This window comes from Hylobates moloch, unplaced genomic scaffold, assembly GCF_009828535.3.
Source record: "Hylobates moloch isolate HMO894 unplaced genomic scaffold, HMol_V3 SCAFFOLD_16, whole genome shotgun sequence".
NCBI lineage: Eukaryota > Metazoa > Chordata > Mammalia > Primates > Hylobatidae > Hylobates > Hylobates moloch.
The window spans coordinates 4,023,372-4,033,034 of record NW_026652291.1 but is presented as its reverse complement, the minus strand read 5'-3'; the positions used below and the strand labels follow the sequence as shown (position 1 = coordinate 4,033,034).

General features: G+C 59.7%; 1 long non-coding RNA gene across 2 annotated transcripts; it reads right to left on the bottom strand.

Moving 5' to 3' along the window:
- Positions 1–6,192: 6,192 nt before the first annotated feature.
- On the bottom strand, positions 6,193–9,295 carry LOC116485164 (uncharacterized). 2 transcript variants are annotated; one of them, XR_004252801.2, is made up of 4 exons: positions 9,125–9,295; positions 8,673–8,898; positions 7,510–7,711; positions 6,193–6,716 (listed from the first exon to the last, which is right to left on the bottom strand). It is a non-coding gene; the product is annotated as an uncharacterized LOC116485164 (long non-coding RNA). The 2 variants fall into 2 exon arrangements; XR_004252800.2 differs by having other exon boundaries at positions 6,193–7,711.
- Positions 9,296–9,663: the final 368 nt, after the last annotated feature.

Sequence of the window (9,663 nt, the reverse complement as noted above, 5' to 3'; positions counted from 1 at the left end):
AGATCCCTTCTGGAGGATTAACATGTGAAAACACACCAAGCTTAATATCTGGCACACAATAGGGACTTAATTAAAGTTTGAAAACATCCCTGCTACTTCTGCCTGCCAGGCAGAGTAGTCTGTGCCCCATCACTGTGCTCCTGAAAAATAACTCAGCATGGATTTTCCACAGTCATCCCGCGAACTCCATCTCCAGCATCTTGGACTGCTTAACTGTAACAGGCTCCTGTCCCAAATAAAACCACCCGCCCCTCCCAGGAACAGCCACCCCCAGGAAGGGAAGGGAGACAAGGCTACAGAGCCCTGCTTCCAAGGGACCCCCCACTCCCACCCCAACCCTTCTGCCCATGGAATTACCCTGCAGACCAGCTCCCAGGCTCTTGGGGTGAGGCAATTAGAATCATGGAAAAGGGTTCACATCATACACCCCTCCCCCAACCCTCAACCCCTGCACACTCCATCCCCCACCTCCACCGAGGGGGCCTTGCAGAAGAGGAAGAGGCAAATAATTAGAGGCAGAGACTAGGCCTGTCCCCTCTTTCTCTCCATGGCTCACTCTCACCCTTACTCTCTGTCTCTCTACAAAGAGACTGAACCACAGCCCTGGGTGGTACCCTTACAAATCCCAAGTCCAGTCTTTATGGTAGAGATGAGGCCACAGAGCCCCAGGGGGGCAGGACAGCACCCAAGTCTCCTGGCAGGACCATGGCCAAGAGGGATGCTGGGTCGTTCCCTGGTTTGTCCCATACATCTGTGCCCTTCGGAACACAAGAGACCTCTAGCCTCCCACCCTGTCCCGGAAGCTGCATTCCTAGGGCCATGGAGTCCACCAGCCTTGGGTGCAGCTGTGGTAAGATGTGGTAAGGATCCGTCTTTCCCTCAAGACAGGCCTAGGTCTGGTCCAGCTGGAGCACCCGGATGGTGGCTGATGAGCACATGATCACCATCAGAAGTCCCAGGGTGACGCCCTGGCTCACTCCCTGTGACAGATTGCAAAGAGCCCTAACCTTCACTTCTCCCTGCACCCAGACCCTTGGCAGAGCAGCCCCGCCAGGCCCTCTGCTCCCATGTGAGTGCTCACCCATGGCTGCCATGAGCCCATGCGGGGTGAGCAGACACAGCACAGGCGGCTCCCTGCCGCTCATGTATGGGGGCTGCTTTCTTCGTGTGCCTCTGCCGTTGCCATGAGATCAGGCCTGGGCGAGTCTGCAGAAGATCAGAGGTGTGGCGCAGAGCAGAGCGGCCACCACCCCTGCCGGGCCCGCCAGGGAGCCTGCCCTGGCTGACCCCTGGACCTACTAAACCCCCGGCACCTGAGAAATGAGCACTCATTGTTTCATGTTTATTTGTTACCCAGCATTACAGTGACAAGAGATGATGGACAGAGCCCTCAACTCACCAGGTAGCGCCACCTGCTCCGGAATGTGCCAGCACAACCCCTCATGCAACGGAGGCTGAGGGAGGCTAAGGGCTTGTTCAAGATCACACTGGAAGTTGGTCCAAATCCAGAGGTCTCTTGGGACCTGCCCCCATGGTGAGCTGGCCTGGCAGACACAGGTGAGTCCAACTCTGCCCTGTCAGCCGGGAGCCACAGTCTGGTGAGGAGGATTGAGTTGGGGAGGGGTAGGTATATTTGGGAATGTGAGGAGGAAGGGGCAGTCGTGCCAGGCCCTGAGGGATGAGATCAGTTTCTGCAGCTGGACAACGAGGAGCAGGAAGGCCCAGCCTTCTTGGTGGAAGGACCGTCCTAGTCCACTCTGACCACATAAGCTACAGCTGCTACTGCATTCACAGCCCGACGCTGAGGCCAGGTGCATTTCGCCTGCCAGCTTTCCATCAGATCCATCGGACACGTGCAAAGGAAAAGCAGTTAACTAAGAGCTGCAGCTTGAGCCCTATGTGCTGCCCCACCCTCCATCTCCCAAGCTCCCCATAAACCCATGAGGAGAAGCTACCGTGACTCCTTCACAGATAAGCAAACTGTGGCCCAGAGAGGTTCCAGACACACCCAAGGCCACACAGCCTCTAGGAAGCAGAGTCTGAATTTGAACCCCTGTCTGTGAGATTCCAAGCATCCCTCAGAAAGGCGTGGTCCTCGACTGGCATTGGTGCCCTGGCATAGCCCAAGGGCCTTGGAAATGCCATTCTCAAGGTGTTTGCCCTAAAACAACTGCCAGAGAACTTCAGGCCCTGTGTCTGCCAACTACAAGGGCCTTGAACCTGTGGCCACAGTTGTAGACACCGTCACAGGCCCAGGCCGCAGCCTCTGCCATGCAGGTTCAGGCTGCCTTCTCCACCAAATGGGAAGTGCTTCCTGTCAGCAGCCGCCTTCCCCCTACCCACTGTGAAATTCCCAAAGCAAAGCAAAGCAAACAGCCATGATTCCCGGGATGCCGAGGCTCATGCCTCTGACCCCAAATCCCGAACATCTCCTGAGGACCATGGGCAACTCCAACTTAGCATATGTGCCCCAAAAACCCAGCAGCCTCCTCCATAAACCTCCTCTTCTCCAGGGTTCCTTCCCCATTGTGCAAGCCAGAGGCCAGGTCCTGGTGTCCCCTCCTCTTGGCCTCCCCATTCCCCACCTCTCCATCTCCCTTCCCTCACCAGGCAGGCTCCTTCTGCCCCCAGACTACCCTGGTGAAACACCTCTTGCTAACTTGTGAGCGTGAGTTGTGGGGTCAGACCTTAGCTATGCATCCATAGGCAAATCACTTCACCTCTCTGAGCCTCAGTTTTGTCATCTGTAAAATGGGGACGATAAAAGCCTCCCTATATCCTTAAAAGGTAGAATTTTCTGGCACACGTCATAACTTCTCAAGAAAGAGCAGCTTCTACTATTGTCACTATCCTTGCAGGGAGTGCAGTGAATGTGTGTGTATCTGCCAGCATCTCTCCTTCCCCATCCAATCCAGGATCTGCTCAGTTTCTGTGAACGGGGACTTTTCTCTCCCAGACATGGGCACAAGACCCAGATCCGACCAAAGAGAGCCGACCCCCTCCCTCCTGTTTCCACCAGATTTCTGCCATGGGAAATGATGCTTTCTCATCTGGGGATGGCCAGAACAGGTGCTACGAGGACTCCATGAGCCAGAGCTCCTGCGGCCATCTCACCCATGTGTGGAGAAATCCACATACAGTGACGTGGATGCAGCAGAAGGCAGGAGCTGACAGCCTGCGGGGCAAGGTGTTGGCTGCACCTGTCGAGTGCCTGGATGCACCTGTTGAGTGCCTGGATGCAGCCGTGCCTGAAGGCATGGCTCCTCCTGGACTTTTCACTGACTGGAGCCAGTACATTCCTTCTTCGCTGAAGTTAGTGTGGATTAAGTTTCTGCCATGTGCAACCCTAAAGGGTCCTAACAAAACACATGAATGGGGGATAGGAACATGCTTGGGACCAAGAGGTGTCACAGAGCTGGGCTTCGGTGATGGGGAAGCCCTGTGACTTATTGACCTGGCAGGGCCTTGGCAGGAATTTTGTGGGGAAGGAGTGGCCAAAGGTGGTGGGCCCCTGGCCATAGCTTGTGAAGTGCCCAAAAGCAGGAGTCGTAGCACTGGCCCACGGTGCTGGCTTATGTTGGGGGCTCAGTGCCAGCCGCCACTATTTCCCTACAGAGCACTCCGGTCCCCTGGGCACTATTCTAGAGGCTGTGCGGATGTGCCCCCACCTGTCCTCACAACACTCTCCCTAGGAGATGGGCTCGGATGTGCCACCCATTTTACAGAAGACGAGATGGAGGCGCAGAGTTCAGCTAACTTGCCCGAAGTCACCCAGTGAGGATGTGGTGGCATGGGCGTGAAGCGGCACCTGTTCCGAGACACAGCCACACAGGCACAGCCTCCTCTTGTCCCTCGCTGTCCCCCACCTGCTCAGAAGGTCCTACAAATGACTCTCGTCCCCCTGCGAGAAAAGAGCCCACAGTTTCCTACCCAGGCAGGTGCGGCTACCACAGGTCTGTTCCCAGGTGCCGGGCCTCAAAGGGAAGTTTGGCAAAGAACTGGAAGGCTGTCCCTCTGCCCACGGCCACCTCCTGAGATGCCTCCCAATTCGGGCCCACTTACCAGGTGTCCCTGCTACCTCCCGGAGCACCCCCATCCCACCCCGCCCCTCCCTGCTCTGCCCCTGGGCCCTGCCAGGCTGGGGGCCTCCTCGGGGGCAAAAACGTGCCTGACTCCTTGTGTGCCCAGAGCCCCTCCAGGACCAGTGCTTGAGTGGAGGGGGCCTCCCTAAAGGTCAAAGGGTTCAGGAGGACACCTGCCACCATGACACAGCCCTGGGCCTGCAGTGTAGCATCATCAGTGAACACACCACCACGCACATCACTGTCACCTCTTACAGGCATCTCCAAGCCACGGTGACAGCAATCAAGACTCCTTCTCCTCAACGAGCTCTCTCCATACACCTCGTCTCACTAACTTCACACAGCCCTGGGACATCTGTGCTCTGAGGATCCCAAGCTTCAGGCTTCAGCCGGAGCCCTGCGTGCCTCCCAAGCAGAGGGGCTGGGTTTCTGACCTGGCATGGCCATGCACAGGCATGCGCGTGGCTCCGCTGCACAGCCCGTGTTTATCTTTTGGACACCGGGAATCATAGCCAATCAGACTTTACCACCAGGGTAATCACGGCAAAACCTGCAGCTGTTCCATGGCCCAAGTGGAGGACACTGCGGCTGTACTTTGTCCCCTTATGGGAAGTATATCCTTCCTCTTGTTTTATTTTCTCTTCTCACTTGTGGTATCTTCCAGCATTCCAAAGCTTCTTAGAGGAATCCTGAAATCCACTCTGGAACAAGGCTGGGTTTAAGTAAACAGATACACACACACACACACACACACACACACACACACACACACACACGAACTCACACATGCATACATGTAGACTTTACACTTGCCCCTCATGTCATGGTGAACACAACACATTCAGACATTAGGCCCCGCCTCTCCAGTGAAGAAACGGAGGCTCAGAGAAGCACATGGAGCTGGAATGCCTGTCTGCTGGTCTGTCGAACCCCACCTTTTTCCAGAGAGGATCACAGATGGAAAGGAGGGACTGACTTGCAAGGTGGCCCTCCAGCCAGCCTCAGGGCCCGGCTCAGAGCAGGATCTGTCTTGGCACAAGTAGCCCAGCATCCCAGTGCCCCACCCAGCTCCAGGCAGGACCCAGGCACCCACAGGCAACCTCTGGCAAGACATCGTCCTGTGCCCTGGGGTCTGGCTGAGCACCAGGGAGCACAGTAGCACTCATGCCAGGAACAAGTCAGAGCCCAGGCCGGGCTGGAGGGCCCTGAGCTGTGGCAGGAAGCGGGCGGGAGAAGGCGGTACTGGGTGAAAGTGGCAGAGCATGAGGCCAGGTAGGACCAGCACTGGGGCACCTTCGTCCTCAAGTGGAGCTCTCAGCAGCTGCAGAACAGCAGGCAGGGCCAGAATAGGGTCTCCTAGAACCTTCTGGCGTGCAGAATGCCCCATGGGGAAGGCACTGGAAAGACCACCCAACCCACTCCTGATGCAGATGAGACCTGAGGAAGGGGCCAGAGACGCGCAGGGTCACACAGCAAGTAGCCAGGGCACTGCCTCCTAGGCCTTCTCCTCTCCTTGGCCGGGAGCCCCAGACCTTCTCCAACCCCCAAATGCTGCCAAACACCCCTGCTAGATCCAGGCCCTGGGGCCCTGACAAGCTGTCCTGGCTGGGATCCCAGCCTGCCCAGTCACCCCAGAGTCCCGCCCCCATGCCTGCCTCAAACTCCCAGAGGGATGGAGATCTGCCATGTTGAGGACACATCTCAGACCAGAGTTCTGGGTCCCTCAGCCATCTCCCACCCATCCCGTGCAGGGTGTCCCCATGCTCAACCTAGCCAAGTGTGTGGATAGAAGAATTTATTCTTAAAGTAAATGAGACGTGTAAACACCTCCGTGGGAGGGCCCAGGTACCCGTGGGAAGACCTGTTTAGCCCAGAAAGGGAAACAAATTGGCCCAGTGACCAGGTGACGGGTGCATTCGCCAGACACCACGCCCCAAGGGGACTTCCCAGGAAGTGTTGTCTGCTCACAACGGCAGGTCCTGACCCACTGTGCTCAGCCCTGGCTGCCGACATGCCACCCCGGCCCACTGCTGCAGGTACGCAAAAGGACAGAGTGAAATACCCTGAGTTTCTCCCCAAACGAGTTTTCAGTAAGTACACACCGCACTCATTTACTCCATTCACAAAGGTTTATTGGGTCCCTGCCTGGTGCTGGTTCGGGTTAGTCACTGCAGAGGATCCATCTGGGCCAGCCTGGGAGGGGCAGGTCTGGAGTCCGAGGCAGACATGAAACCAGGGGTGACACCCAGGGGCTGTGGAGGCTGCCATGTCGAGGACAGCTCTGGGAGGACCGCTGAAGACGATGACTAGCGGGCGGGGAGTGGGGTTCAGCCATCTCCCGGGAGCTGGGAGGGCCCAGGTGGAGGTGAGGACGGCAGTGGAGGAGGAGGAGGAATGGGGGTCTCCAGGTAGAGGAAGGGAGCAGAGAATAGCATGAGCGGAAGCCCAGAGGAAGGAAAGTACCCGGAGGGCCTCTGTGCCTCAAGAGGCCAGTGGAGGCGACAGAGACAAAAGGCCAGTGGTGAAGCAGGGCTGACACCCAGGCAGCAAGGACATTGAGGCACACACCTGCCGTTCACCAGCACTCTCCTCCAGGTGTGCACCAGCTCCTGCCCGAAGCCTCAGGAGGTCCTCCTGCAGGGGAACACAGGGCCACCAGAACCCACCCCACCCCGGAGAAGTCTCAGTGACAGCCTCTCTGGGCCCTGGGAGCTGCTCTACTGGAATGGAGAGAGAGGCTGTACCCATTGCAAACCCGCCTACCATGCCCCGCAGTGGGGCAGTGAGGTGGGTGGGGGGTCTCCACCAGGGTTCACCAAACCCTCCCTTTCAAGGGCAGACTGCCCCAGGAGGATGGGCTTGGGATCAGAAGGCCATCCAAAGGCCAGCCCTCCCCTGGCTCTGCCAGGGCCCTGCTGCCTGTCCCCTCCCCGCCTCTCTCCAAGTTGTTCCTGGACACCAAATGGACCCCATCCAACTTGTCCCTCCTTTTCTTTCCCCTGCCCGCCCCCTGCTGGAGTTGTAAGAGGGCAGGCAGAAAGGGAGGTGGGGGAGGCCCAGCCAGGCCAGGGGGCAGGAGAAGCAGCCCCAGTTCTAACTCTGCTTCCCCCACAGCAGAGCCTGCCAGGCCCCCGAGGGCCGGGACCTCTGGGTGATGCCTGGCGCTCCCCTAAGTCACAGGTGGAGCTGCGCCTTTGGCCAGTACTCTCCCTCCTGACCACTGGGATGGGACAAGACAGTAGGGGCAACAGGTAGGAAGGGCCAGGTCTAAGGTGAGCTGGGGGTGCAGCCCTAGAGAGAGGTAGGAAGGAGGGACAGGGGTTGCTCCGGAGGGAGGCAGCGGGAAAAGACAACTGGAGTGGGAGTCACTGAGCCAGGTTCTGTGTTCCAAAGGCCAGCATCGCCTGGACCTTGGGTCTGTCCTCACCTGCACAGGAGGCTGCAGGAGCCAAATGGGCCTTCCAGCCTTGTCCAATATTATGGAGTCCCGAGGTATGGAGTGTATTCTGTGGGCCCAAGAAACAGCAACAGATCCCCAGAACAGATGACAGCCCTAAAGAAGGGCTGCTTTCCTGAGCCTCCCTGGGGCTAGAAAGAGTGTGGATCAGGTGCTTCCTATTGGGCTGGGCCTGCAGAGGGGACAAGAGGAGCCAGTCTTACAGACACCCAGATCATACTTTCCAGACACATGCACGTGCGTGCACACACTTGCACACACACACACACTCTCTTGCACACACGCACATGCCACCAGATCTCAGGCAGCACAGAAAGGCTCTCCCAGCCTTAGGTGGCTTATGCATTTTCTGAAACTAACTGTGGAAAAGGGCTTGGGGAACCATCCCATGTGCCTGCACCAAATGCTGTGTGGGTGGGGGCAGGACACAAGCTCTACACTGACACCTCCCAGAAATCAGGGAATCAGAGCTTGAGAGATTGTCCAGTAAAAGTTGGAACCCTCAACACCCCTTGACTCTGCCCAGGAGGAGCAACCTCAGAAGTCCCCCCAAACCTCCTCTCAGAGAGCTGCCGAGTAGGAGGCTTCTCTCTCTACTCTCCTCCCAGCAAAAAAGAGGCCAGAAAGGGGGATGACTGGCTAACTCAGAGATGCCCTGATGGAGGGGAGCAGACAAGGGGGCTTCCAAGGAGAATTCCCTGGCCCACCTGAAAGACCCCTACCCAGAGTGGTGAGGGGCAGCTTAGGAGCACTGACGCAAGGGGGAGAGACCAGGCTGGCTTCTCTCTAGGTAGTAAGTTCCTGGGCTGTGCGCCCCTGCCCCAGAGAGCAGAGAAATCGCCTGACTGGGAGATGGAGAAGAGGGGCCACCTTCTCATGCCACCCCGCCACCAATCCTCCAGGCACACTCGGGCGCTTGACCTGCTGAAGCCTGGAGCCACAGGTCCAGTGGGGAGCTCACGGGACAGAGGGCCCTACCAGAGCCACGAAAACCAGAGGGGGGGACCTCCGCCCAAGGCAGGCGTCTCTGCGCGCCCGCTGGGGCCCTGGTCCTGCGGTTGGCTTCTCCCGACACGTTCCTTCGCTGCCGAAAGCGATTCGCCCGCGCTCTATCGAGCCCAGCCAGCTCCTACCTCGGCCCGGGCGGCGAGCGCTGTCTCCGTCCCGAAAAGAAGTTTCGCGGCTGGTCCTGGGGCAGCAGGCGCACGGGACGCTGGCGGCGGCGGCGGCTTCGGACTTGGGTTCAGACCCCGCCGCTCCAGACAAGTCCCCGCGACTGCGACAGTGTCCCGGGCAGTTCAGCTCCCCAGACGGGAGACAGACCCTCGCGACCTGGTTCAGGCCTTGCCCTGGGGGACACTGCGGTCCAAGGCGAAAGGAGACTTGCTCCCGGCCTCTGGGACCCTAGGTCAAGGCACCTTCCCGCACCGCCGCCCCTGAGCCCAAGTCGCCAACCCCGCGCCGCGCGCAGCGAGGGATCAGAAGGTCTCGGACGCCGCGGCAGGGCCGGCCAGGGCCCCACGAGTTAGGGAGTTGCCCCGCACCCCTAAACGCTCAGCACCCATTTACGGTTGAAAGTACGCACTTGACGCGTCCGGGCGCCTCCGCGGTGAGTCGCGCCGCCGCTCTCGGGGTCCGCGAAGGTGGCTCAGTTCGGGCGCTCCAGTCTCGACGTTCCCGGGGTAGAGAGCAACGTCCGGGGACGAACGGGACGGGTGCGCCCAGCGGCCGGGGCTGCGCTGGGCGAGGCAAGCGGCGAGAGGGGAGCGCTCCGGCGTTCAGGCAACAGCTACCCCTAGTGGGAGAGCCGCCCGGGGCCGGCGCCGCCCCGCGCCCGCTGCCCCGCGCCCCACGCCCGTGGCGCCCCGCGCCCGGGTCGGCTGGGGGCGCAGGGCCGGCGCCGCTTTCCCCAGCTCTCCGGTCTCCGGCGCCCGGCGGTAACCCGCCCGCGGGCTCTGCCCTCCGCACCTCTCAGCCCGGCCCCGGCGGCCGCTGACCCAGGAACCGCGGCGCCCCGCTGGAACGAGATGGGACGGGGCGGGCGCGGCCAGGGCGGCGCGGGCTGGGGCGGCGCGCGGCAGCCTCGGGCAGCGGCGGGGGGCGCGGAGCGCGGTGTGCGTGGCG